Source organism: Marmota monax, unplaced genomic scaffold, assembly GCF_021218885.2.
Source record: "Marmota monax isolate L192 unplaced genomic scaffold, Marmota_monax_Labrador192_F-V1.1 WCK01_AAM20220418_F8-fsc00006, whole genome shotgun sequence".
Taxonomy (NCBI): domain Eukaryota; kingdom Metazoa; phylum Chordata; class Mammalia; order Rodentia; family Sciuridae; genus Marmota; species Marmota monax.
In genome coordinates, this window is record NW_026693712.1 from 31935789 (window position 1) to 31948791 (window position 13003).

General features: G+C 36.4%; 1 long non-coding RNA gene across 2 annotated transcripts; it reads right to left on the minus strand.

Annotated features, from left to right (window-relative positions):
• Positions 1-454: 454 nt before the first annotated feature.
• Positions 455-5877, minus strand: LOC124103778 (uncharacterized). 2 transcript variants are annotated; one of them, XR_006855263.2, is made up of 4 exons: positions 5351-5877; positions 5024-5120; positions 3953-3996; positions 455-2159 (listed from the first exon to the last, which is right to left on the minus strand). It is a non-coding gene; the product is annotated as an uncharacterized LOC124103778 (long non-coding RNA). The 2 variants fall into 2 exon arrangements; XR_006855265.2 differs by having other exon boundaries at positions 5024-5117; positions 5351-5876.
• Positions 5878-13003: the final 7126 nt, after the last annotated feature.

Genomic DNA, 13003 nt, shown 5'->3' on the forward strand with positions numbered 1-13003 from the left:
TTCAAGGAGTGCTAAGACAGATAAAATACAGGCTAAAATTTATGGACTATAATGTTAATGAAGCAGCTTTCAGTGGAAAAAGCAAATAATTTTAAGTCCTTATATCTATGAAGTAAAATTATTTTCCACGATGATGACTCTTGTCTCTTTTCTGCTTCCATTTTCGAATTTGTATTTCTCGAAATTCTACATAGATATTAGAAAAACATAAAATAATGTTTTTATGGTAGGGTGAGTAACTCAAGAACTATTTTGTTTGGGCTCATTTTTCTAATTTTCTCTTTAGGGACATTCAAATTACTATATATATATATATATATATATATATATATATATATATATATATATATATATAGTATGTCACAAAGACTAACATGAACTAGGCAAAAGGAATCTTTCTTAGAAATGTTCACAAAGATCAGACATTTCATACATATTTGAGGACAGTGATAAATTTTCAGAGAGCCTAATTACTTTTTTCAGAGATATAAAGTGAGAATTTTCATTAGACCTTATAAAGACATGATTTGGGGCATGACATTCACTTAACATTCATGATAATACTGTCCCTGCATTTTTTTTCTGATATTTGTATGATATGAGCACCTGCTTCTTCAGACAAACTATACTTGAGTCATGGAGATGCATTGGTGAACAGAAGTAGAGATAATGTCTCTATTCCTATGTAATTTATATTCTACTGGGACATTATTGAAAATATTTAGATCTTCATTGATTAGAAAATGACATATAGGAGGACAAAAACAAAAGAATATATGCTTTTCTTCCTTGTGTTTGCATTTTCCAGCTCAAAATTAATAGATAAAAACATGGTCTCTCATATGGGGAACTATTTTACTATAGTTATTTTTCTTAGATTTTGTTCACCCAGGGGAATCATGAGCATAATAATAAACTCATTTAATAAAGATGTCTGATAGAATAGAGATGTAGCCATCATGACTGCAAGGACTCATCATGCTGCATAATTGCTGAAAGAAACTGCTAAGGACCTTGGAGAACATGTTTTCTGTCACAGCGAAAAGTGACTCAGATGAATTGGAAAGGTGTTTGACTCATGATCCATGATGTATAAATATCGCCAGACTATCTCTTTGTGTGACTGGCAGCATTAGCTAATGAAACTTGACCCATTAGAGCAACTGTCTTCACATGCAAGAGAGAACTTGTTTAACTTTGGCATTTCCAATGAGTTTTGCACTAATTATTCAATATCCATATAATTACATACTCCATAATTGATTCCGACAAAACATTCACACAGGTGCAGAGAGAACATTGTCTTCTGAAACTTCAAAACTCATTAGACTCATCTTCCAAAAGAAAAAAAAAAGGCTTTCTGCAATCAAATTATCTATTTCAATGAAATGGCAATGTCATCTTGACCAAGCCAGACTCCAAGAAAAACTAGACTAATGCAAATCAAATTTTTTTGAATTTGTTTTAAATTGAAAATACACCAGAGGGGAATTTATTTGACATTTTTACATGATCTGAATATCAGTGAACTAGTTTATGTATGCAGTCTTATACATGTTATATAAAAATGCATGTAGTGACTTCCCAGCCAGAGTGAAGAATACGCTATTCAGTTTTATTTGTTTATTTTCCTTAGCCATGCTGAGTACTGAGTTCAAAGGTGGAGAGTGAGGACTCTGCTATGTGTGCTTGTGTTTCAGGAAAGCTTGAGCAGAGTGTAAATCAAATAACAAGTTTTTGAGAAAGCAAGGTGAGACCATTGGACATACTATCGGATTTTAAAGAAAGTCAGGTAAGACTTTCCAAGGAGAAAACTTTTCCAGAAATTATGACATGCATGAGATGTGTGAAATTAAGCAAATTTCTAAAAATTACTCTTGTTCCCATTCTTACATGTGGAATTTTAGAGGGCAGGATGAGATGTTTTTTATAGACTGCCATAAGCCTATGCCACATTACCATTCTGTGAATGAATCATATCAAATGTATCAATAAAAAAATGCTTCAATATAATATTGTGAAAACTATATTTGATCTTAGTCCAGTTTCTTGGTATACAACTCCTAAAATCCTTGAAATTTTCAATGTGACAAATGTCTTTTTGTATGCTCATGAGTTGTTTGATAGCTGGTGGTCCCAAGGTAGCTTCAGGATTGAACCTAGGCATGAGAGAAACCAAGTCAGGATTGGAGGGTTGAATCACCAATGGTCAATAATTTAATGAGCAATGCCTACATATTGAAGCCACCATAAAAACCCAAAAGGACAGGGTCCAATGAGCTTCTGGATAGTCAAACATGTGAAGGTTCTTGGAGGCTGGGGTGCAAGAAGAGGGCATGGAAGCTCTCTCTGCTTTGCCACATGCCTTGCCTTAAGCATGTTTTTATCTGTATGCTTTGTAATTTCTTTTACAATAAACCAATAAACATAAGTAGATATTTTCCTGAGTTTTATGAGCCATTTTAACAAATTAATCATGTCTGAGGGTGGTGCTATAGGAACCCTCATGAATAACCAGTGGGTCAGAAGCACAAGAAAACAACCTAAGGTGTCTGAAGGGGAAATGCAGTCTTAATAACTGAGTCCTCAACCCATAGGTTCAATGTTATCTCCAAATAAGGAATGCCATAACTGAACTGATTTAGAGGGCGCCTAGCTGGTGGCCACAGCTGCAGAATTTCTTGCTTCATATAGAATGAGTCTCACATACCTGGTGTCAAAAACATGATGTGAGAACATTGTAGGAGAAATACAGTTTGTTTTTTTTGTATTCATCTAGTCACCTTAGTGACTGAATGTCAATTTGGAGATTGTACATAGTGTGTTACTTAAGGAAATAAGAGATAAGAATATTAGTCAGAAAAATAAAGCAAAATAAATATTTTCAGAAAAAAATAGTAAATAGAAAAAAAGGAAAAAGATAACCAAATCTATAAAAAATAGATCCATAAAATACAGTTTTTCATATATTAGCAAAATCAAATTGCAAATATGATGAAAATTATAATTTTTTTCTTTTAAACAGTATGCACAATAAAACATATTCTAACTATGCAAATCTTTATCAAGAAAGTTATATAAAACATTGCAGAAGAGTGTAAAAGACCAAAGTAAATATGAGGGCATTTATTCTTTCTGTGAGGAAATCTAATACTATAAAGATATTAATTCTCTTGAGAATAATCCCTGCATTTAATTCAACTTAATGTAAATCTAATCAAAATCCAAGGACATTTCAATATGAATAATACATTCAGATGAACCATGACAAAAACAAAATGTACTGTAGTCCTACAGTAATTAAATGGTGGAGTACTAGCCCAGGAAAAATACTAAGTTCAAGGAAATAGAATATATTCCAAAAATAAGCCTTCAGTCAATAGCCAAAATTCTAAAAATTCAATTCTGACAATCTTTGCAGGAATTCTCATTGCTTTTATGGAAGACACAAGTTCTGATAATCTTAATTCCACCATTTTCATGAACATAACTTCTTCAATGCAGTTTTAAATTGGTCTATTAATGTGCTTGGTATTGACAGAAATCAACTGAGTGATGATTTGGAAATGTTAAATTGTACTCGAATACATTATAAAATGTACTTGAATATTTAGTTAGATATATTTTGTATTGATTATATAAACTGTATAGTTTTTACATTTCAATTAAGACTTTTCTTGCTTGATGTTATTACAAAATATTCATAAACATATCCATCTACCTTATGTTGTTATTACAAAATATTCATAAACATATCCATCTACCTTAAATTGTTTCTTTAAAGGCTTAAGATGATATTGGATATGAAACTCCATGGAAAATCTGCATGGGCTCTAAACTGAAAGTTTTCAAATTCTTTTATATGGTATACAACTATTAAATATCAAGAGGCACTTTTCTATAAAGAAGTAACATAACTCATAAATCTCAATTAAAATTAATTTCACCTCACCTCTGTTTTGATGGCAGCCATTTAAAATGAGAGACGATATATATCTGAAGGAGAAAAGTAGAAAATGGAAGGGGAAATCTGATCTACATTAAATTTTCAAATTTTTATGGTCACCTAAAATATTTACTACTTAATACCATACAAATAATTATATCAAGGATTTTTGGCATTTTGCATATTCTGATGTTTCAGGACAGCATAATGCAGGAGAAAGAGAGCACCACCCTTTGAAAGTACCTAAATATAACTTCTGCATAAAATATTACAAATATGGTATCATGATCTAATTACTACCTTTTTTGGCAAAATTTTAACATTACTTTATGAAAAAAAATTACCAGAATTTTTATAACTTTTTCTGTCACAAAAATAATCTAAGAAAGTCTGAAACAGCAATTCTACAATTACACTCACCAAAAATAATAAAATGATCACAATCTCTCTAAAGACATCATTAAAAGCTTAGTGAGAAAATTTTAAAGTCTGTAATCACACATAAAATAATATATATCCATATGTAAAATAATGGCAAATCAGATACTGATCATCTATTGATGTTGGCCAGTTTAATAATCTATAAGAATTACTGAATACAATATCAATGTAGATCAAAGATATGGAAATAAAATGAGTTACTTATGGGAATTATTACAGCTTCTATTCATTTTAATAAAATTGAAATCAGGGGTGGAGCCAAATAAAGCAGAGTAAAACTTTCCAGCAATTTTCTCTCCACAGAGACATAAATTTGAACAGCTATTCATGCACCAATCTCTCCTCATAAGTATTAAAAGAAGTCATGCTGGAGATTGCAGTATCTGCTTTCAGTAAAATAATCAGAAAATACACATTTAAGAATACTGAGTTACCTGTGTTACTCTTCCCCCAGTCCCAAGCACTACAGTATGGAAAGATGGCTTCCCATTAGGGGAAGGAAAGAGAATGAAAGTCCTAAGCCTTAGACTTGAAGCCAGGTTTGAAAATTTGTCTTGAAATCTCATATTAGCCCCGCTGTGGTGAAACCCCATAGTGGACACAGCTCCATGGCCCACGTCTCAAATCAGTACTTACAGACTGATCCTCTGGATCTGTTTAGCCATGTAGCAAAGGACTGCCTCCACCATCACTCCTCAACCTCTGGCAGCACAGTACAGGTCAAAACCACCTGCTGGGCATATGGAAATAAAATGAGCATGAAAATGAGCATAGTACTTAACCTTAGAACTGAGTGGCAGAATAGAGAAACCTAATACTGAGGAATTACTAATGGTCACTCTCTCCAGGCCAGTACCCATAAATAGACCCTTCATATCTGCCTGCACATACAAAACAATTGTGTTTTTATTTTATCCAGTATCACTTGTGCCTATTTACAACAATCTCATGCTGTGAGTTTACCTTAGGCTCATGTACATTATACATGCTTGGGTCTTGGTCCTTTTCTAGTACTGCACTGAACAGGCCTTCTCAAGTTATGGCTTCCAAGTGTGACTCAGGATTGCAACAATGAAGGCCAGGAGACTTCGCATCCAACCTAAGGCAGCACAAGATGGAAAGAATAATTGTCTGCTTGAGATAAGGAAAAGTAGGGACATGATAAGTTGTTGACCAAGAGCTTGGGGCCACTCCAACCATAGTGAGGCCCAGAGATAAACAGAATCTCTGGTACCTGACCATGGGCTGCTAACTCTGAATGAGGTGTCTGGGCCTAACCTGACACTGAGGATAAGCTTTTGGGGAAAAATTACTCTTTTGTAGATACAGTGTATTCTGAAAAACATATCAGTTACAAATTTGGGACGAACTTAGGCTAGGGGCATGCTTTAGTGCAAAAAAAAAAAAAAAAAAAAAAAAAAACACTTAGCAACAGACTTGTGGCAAATATGGACTTAGGGAGCCATCTACTTTTTAAATAGCAAAAAATTCCATAGGATAAGAGTGCATAAACAACCTACCTGAATTTCTGGGATAGGTACAAAAAAAAAGCCAGATTAGAAAGACTGGAATAAATACCTAGTCACTCAATGCCTAAATAATATTGAATATCACAGCACCAAGAACTTAAGGGAACCACAAACTTGCTTAATACATAAAATAATGCCACAGTCTGGCTGGGCACAATCAGGAGCCACTTGTCAAAAGAAACTAACTTTATTTTTAGAACCACACACGCCAAACAAAACAGCCTCTCAGGAAAAACCCTCAGAGCCTCAACTGCCACCACCGGCTTTCCACAAGCCTCTCTCTCCCCCCCCAAGCTTCTCTCCACCTCCCACAATCCTCCTGCTCTTGAGGCTGATTGGCTGGGTCACGTGGGCGGAGCCAAAAAAGTCCCCCAATGAGCAGCTCCGTGGTCTGAAAGGGCAGGGAAACAGCCCAATGAGCATCACCGCAGAGGAGCCAATCAGCTAGATGTTGCTGGGGCCGCTGTGAGCCAATCATCAGCCGGCAGCTGGAAGTTTGCTGGCAGCTGGAAGTTTGCTGGGGCCCCGCAGTCTGTGGCTCTCATCATCTCCCCCTCTCTGTTTAAACAATAAGCATGTGGCTTAGGGACCGTGCCTGCCTTAGGTTGTCCAATAGTACATATGGTCCTTAGGTTGGTACCATTGCAATTGGATCTTACCCGTCACTGACTACCAGTCCAGTATACAGCCACACCTGTGGAGAGGTCTTTGTACCAGCGGGGGGGTGAGGTTCTTTGCCTCACCTCTGTTGGCCCCCAAATTTTAGCTGGACGATCATGACAAGCAGAAGGGAGGAAGATACACCAAGCCAATTGACGGCTCCTTTTGGAAACAATTGTACCACCAATGACATCATCAGCAAAAATACCCCAACACTACCACAAGTCGCTGCACCAACAGATAGTTACAGGTGAGCTCACAATGTGTCCAGGCAAGTTCTGCAAGCAGTTCAGTGATGGCTATTGTAGAAGCTGTAGATTGGTTTTATCTTTGACTTCACCAGCACTGGGATGAAGATAGGAATTCTGGCAATAATGGCTAAAGAAAAAATTATGTAACATTACAGAAGGCACTAAAAGAAAACAATTTTCTTAACAATTTTCATTATCTTTAAGAGAATTATTAAATATAATGAAAAGGAAAGGTGAAAGTAAACAAACAGATCTGTTAACCTTCTTTTTTGTTTACATATTAAAACAATCCTCAACAGTTGTTTACCCAATTTAAATTAAACCATATAAATCACGTGAAAAAAAAATTTGGATCCATTTTATCATGAGCGCTCATCATATATGATATATGGACATACGTACATTCAAACATATAACACAAAACACAAATGTGCACACATAATATAATACATACAACACATAACATTATAGTAAAGGCCTTATAACTTTTTACAGGTGAAATCTCCATTGCAATGTTTAAAAACTCTATAGTCAAAAAATAGAACTGATCAGCAAAACATTAACCTAGGTCTGTATGAGCTCAAAAAACAGAATAGAACTTCATGATATGGCAAAGGGCAATAATAAAATAGATATTGAAAAAAGCATCCTGGTTCTGTTGCAGATGTAAGAATAGCCAAACTGGAGTTTTGGATATCAGTTGTTATGGATTTGAGCCAAATCATCTTCTTTTTGGTCTGTAGAAATCGCTTTAGTTAATCTTTCTGGAATCCAAATCGGCTGCTGTTCTCCCTGTGGAAACACACAAACAGACCCCCGACTCCAGACAATTACTGGGTCAGGACCTTTCCATTGTCCTGTTAGAATATCCTTCCAAAGTACCTTGGGCTTATGCACATTTTTTGGACACATATGCCTTTCCGCAGCACTAAGTCTTGATAAATCCAAATTTAAAAAGTTTAGAGTAAAAAGGGTTATTTTAAGTTTATCTTTGGGGAATATATACCCCTTCCCAATTCCTTCTTTTTGCTTTAATAAGTACATTTTAATAGTTTGATGAGCTCTTTCAACTATGCCTTGTCCCTGTGGATTGTATGGGATTCCTGTTATATGAGTAATGCCAAATGTTGAGCAAAATTGTTTAAAAGAGGTAGAAGTATAACCAGGGGCATTATCTGTTTTTAACTGTTTTGGAACACCCAAAGTGGCAAAATTTTGTAAGCAATGAGCTATAATATCTTTAGATTTTTCTCCGGCATGAAGGGAGCCCATCAAAAATCCAGAAGAAGTATCAACTGTAACATGCAAATATTTTAATTTTCCAAATTCTGGCAAGTGTGTGACGTCCATCTGCCAAATATGGTTAGGTATCAATCCTCTAGGATTGACTCCAAGATTAACTTGTGGTAAAAAGGTCACACAATTTTGACATTGTTTTATTATTTGTCTAGCTTGTTCCTTAGTTATTTTAAAACGCTTTTGTAAAGTATTAGCATTGACATGGAACTTTTTATGAAAATTTATAGCTTCTTCTAGTGTAGAGAAAATATGTATGTCATGTGTAGTTTTATCTGCTAAATCATTGCCCAAACTAAGGGCTCCAGGCAATCCTGTATGTGCCCTGATATGTCCTATAAAGAACGGATCTTTTCTGTCCAAGATTAGACTTTGTATAGTGGAAAGCAAAGAGAAAACAGTAGAAGAAGGGGAAATCCTACCAGCATCTTCAAGAGATACTATAGCATTAACTACATACTGACTATCAGAAAATAAATTAAATACAGAATCTTTAAACATCACAAAAGCTTGTAAAACTGCATTAAGCTCTACCTTTTGAGCTGATTGTTTGGGTACTAAAAATGTAAAAGTTTAATCAGGTGTAACTATTGCTGCTGTACCATTATTTGACCCATCAGTGAATATATTTGGAGCATTCATGATAGGTGTTTTTCTTGTCATTTTTGGAAAAATTACAGGATGCAATGACCAAAAAGACAATAAAGGATTAGATGGTAAGTGGTTATCAAATGAAACATTAGATTTGCACATGATTATTGCCCAAGTATTTAACTCATTAGCTAACTCATCAATTTGATTCATAGTATATGTAGTAATAATTTTATTGGGAGAAATTCCAAACACTCCCTTTGCTGCTTTTATTCCTTTGAGTATTAATTGTCCTACAGCCTCAGGATACCTAGTAAGAATAGTGTTAGGAGAATAAGATAAATGTATCCATAATAATGGACCTTCTTGCCAAAATACTCCTGTAGGAATATTTTTTGTTGGTAGTACAATAAATAATAAAGGCAAACTTATATCAATTCTATCCAAATGCATATTTTCCATATATGTTTCAATGATTTTTAATGCCTTTCTTGCTTCAGGCGTTAACATTCGGGGTGAATTTGGATCTGATGGACCTTTTAGGATATCAAATAAAGGTCCCAACTCTCCTGTTGGTATACCTAAATAAGGCCTTATCCAATTTATGTCTCCTAATAACTTTTGAAAGTCATTAAGTGATTTGAGTTGATCTACTCGTATTTGAATTTTTGGTGGATGGACCATGGTTGAGGATAATAGAACTCCTAAATAATTAATTGGAAAATTTAATTGTACTTTATCTATTGCTATCTCTAGATTATAATTTTTTAATAAGTTTGTAAGTGTGGCATAACATTCTAGCAATGTGTTTTTATCGTTGTGTGCTAATAATACATCATCCATATAGTGAAATATTTGTAGTTCAGGATTTTGATTTCTAAGTGGCTGGATTACTTTGTTAACATAAATTTGACACATAGTTGGGCTGTTAGCCATCCCTTGAGGGAGTACTTTCCATTCATATCTCTGATCAGGACCTTCATGATTCAGTGCAGGGATAGTAAATGCAAAACGTGGACTATCCTCAGGATGAATTGGAATTGAAAAAAAACAATCTTTAATATCTATAACTAAAACATACCAGGTTTTTGGCAAAGCAGACAACTGAGGAATCCCCGATTGAGCAGGTCCCATAATAACCATCTCATTATTAATGGCTCTTAAATCTTGCAATAATCTCCATTTACCAGATTTCTTTTTGATGACAAAAATGGGAGTATTATGGGGTGATACAGAAGGTTGTATATGTCCTTCCTCTAATTGTTGTTTGACCAGGTCATGGGCTGCTTGTATCTTTTCTTTAGTCAGGGGCCACTGAGGAACCCATACTGGTCTTTCTGATTTCCAAGTAATTTTTATTGTCTCAGTGGCCCTTTCTGAAAATCCAACCCGTGTCTGTCTGTTCCTTGATCTATTTGTATTGGTGCTGCTATACCTTGTTCTTGTTTTTCTAATCTTTTTCCTTTCCTAAAACCTTGTCTAGTCATAATAGTGGGTGCATTTTGGTTGATGTTATTTGTTAATGTCAAACCTAATTGATCTAGGACATCTTGTCCCCATAAATTTACGGGAAGATGATCCAATACATATGGCTGTATAGTTCCTTCACATCCTTCAGGATCCTTCCAATCTAATACCATTGCACTTCTATGGGGATTAGTTGCCACTCCTAGGCCTTGAAGCGTTTGAGTGGCTTGTTGTAATGGCCAATGTTTTGGCCATTCTTGACGAGAGATGATGCTAAGGTCTGCACCTGTATCCAGTATCCCATTAAATTCATGTCCTTGAATATTTAGTTTTAGCATGGGGCGAGAATCTAAATTTAAAGAAAGCATAGCCCAATCTACACCTGTGGAGCCTAATCCCTTGGAACCTCTTTCTACAGTACGACTGGAAAATTTATCATGTAGGCTGGGTATTATTAGTAACTGTGCTATTCTATCTCCTGGTGAAATTACTGATATACCCTTTGGAGAACTGGCTATAATTTTTATTTCACCTTCATAATCGGGATCAATTACCCCAGGACTTATCATAAGTCCTTTTAGAGTAGAAGAGCTGCGTCCCAATAATAAGCCTACTGTTCCTTTGGGAAGAGGTCCTTTCACCCCTGTGGGAATGATTTGAACTCCCATCTCTGGAGTTAGTACTGCTCTGGTGGAGGCGCAGATGTCCAACCCTGCGCTCCCTCTGGTTTGTCTGATGAGGGATCTGACGGACAATGTGTCCTGGGCACTACCCTGATGGGGTTGCTGGGTTCCTCCAGTGCTCCGTATATTTGCGGTTTTGGGCCCCGGAGCATTGGGCCCCCCTGTCCATTTTTTGGCAATGGAGCCCGATGCCTTTCTCCACGATATCGTGGATAAACACCTGGTCCTTGTTCGTTTTTTGATAATGGAGTACCCTCTATGGTGGTTTGAGAACGGCATTCATTAGCCCAATGTCTCGCTCTACGGCATCGTGGGCAAATACCTGGTATTCTACTCCTTTGATACCTAGTTTTGTTAAACCCTCCTCCAATGGGGCAATTCCTTTTAAAATGTCCTGTTTGTTCACAATTGTAGCATGTTCTTGGCCTGGCATCTAAAGCCTGTTTTACTGCAGCTGCCACAATTTGCCCTTGTTCATTAATGTCTCTGGCATCTAAAGCCCGTTTTACTGCTGCTGCCACGACTTGCTCTTGTTCATTAATGTCTCTACATAATTTAATATATGTGTTTAAATCTTCATGTTTCCATGGTCTAATGATATCTCTGCACCAACGATTCGCTTGCTCATAAGCCAGGTGTTTTAGTAATGGCATTGCTTGTTCTGTATTTCCAAAAACTCTGGTAGCTGTTTGAATAAGCCTATCTACAAATTCAGCATAAGGTTCATTAGCTCCTTGTATTACCTTAGATAATTGACCTTGTAAACCTCCATGTCCTTGTAGTCTTCCATGCCTTAATTGCATCTACAGCAATTTGTGCGTATACACCAGGATCATATGCAATTTGTTGCTGCTGATCCTCATAAGGTCCCTTTCCTAACAACATATCTAGATTTCTCTGAGGATAACCAGCTGCTGCATTTCGCCTAGCCGTCTCCTTGCAAAATTCCTCATTGGCAACCTTCCATAACAGGTATTGTCCTCCATTTAGCACAGCTTTACACATATTAGCCCAATCTGCTGGCGTCATGTTCAAGTTGTTAATGGATTCGACCATGCTTACAGTGAAGGGTGCTTGAGGACCATAGGTTGTTACAGCCTCTTTTAGCTGCTTCACTGTTTTGAAATTTAAAACATGGTAAAATCGCTGCCCTCCTGCCTCAAATACAGGGCATGTTAATATTTGAGATCTTGTCTCAGGATCCCAACTATCAACTGCGGGGGTTGGGGACCTCACAGCATATGGAGGTGGCCTTGTTAGTTGGACACTTACGTCCTCTGGTGATAGAAAGGTGTTAGTAGCAGTCTCCTGTAGAGGTGGTGCTGTTGGTTGGACACTTACACCCTCTGGTGATAGAAAGGTGTTAGTAGCAGTCTCCTGTTTTAACTTTCCCCCTGATGGCTTTTTCTGCTTTACACTTTCTTTCTCTGTCTGACTAGCTTGAGAGGCTTTCTCTTTTAGTTGAATCTTTTCCTCTGTCTGACTAACTTGAGAGACCTTCTCTTTTACTTGAATCATTTCCTCTGTCTGACTAACTTGAGAGACCTTCTCTTTTACTTGAATCAATATGTCTTCTCCTTCCTCTACCATTGTCTGAACTGAAGGCTTTGGACTAAGCAAACAAGATATGAACGTCCACAATGGCAATGTGCCAACTGGCAGAGTCCCTGGGCTTTTCTTTTCTATTCTTTTCAAATCTTCACCATGATGGTTCCATTGTGATATATTTAACAACTCCTCCTTAAAAAGCCATGGGCTACATTTTTGTATTGTATCAACGTATGCCCTGACTGTTCTTGATTTTACTGAGATGCCTCCTTCCTCTAACAATTTACTTAACACTCTTTCAGTTTGTTTTTTACTAATATCTGATCCCGTATTTCTACTATAATACAACCCAACAAGATGACGCCAAACAAAACCGAGACAGAATGAAATAAAAAGGGAACAACAAAAAGTCATTATAGCCTTTCTATCCTCCTGACATGTGCATCCGTCCTTTCTCCCTATCTGTTCCTCAGACGTAAATAGTTTTTCCTTAGATGTGAGCGGTTTTTCTTCTGTCTCACTCATCTCCAGGGACAGGCAACTTAAAACAAAAGTGAAGCAAAATAAAAGAGGAATCTTAAAATGGCTACC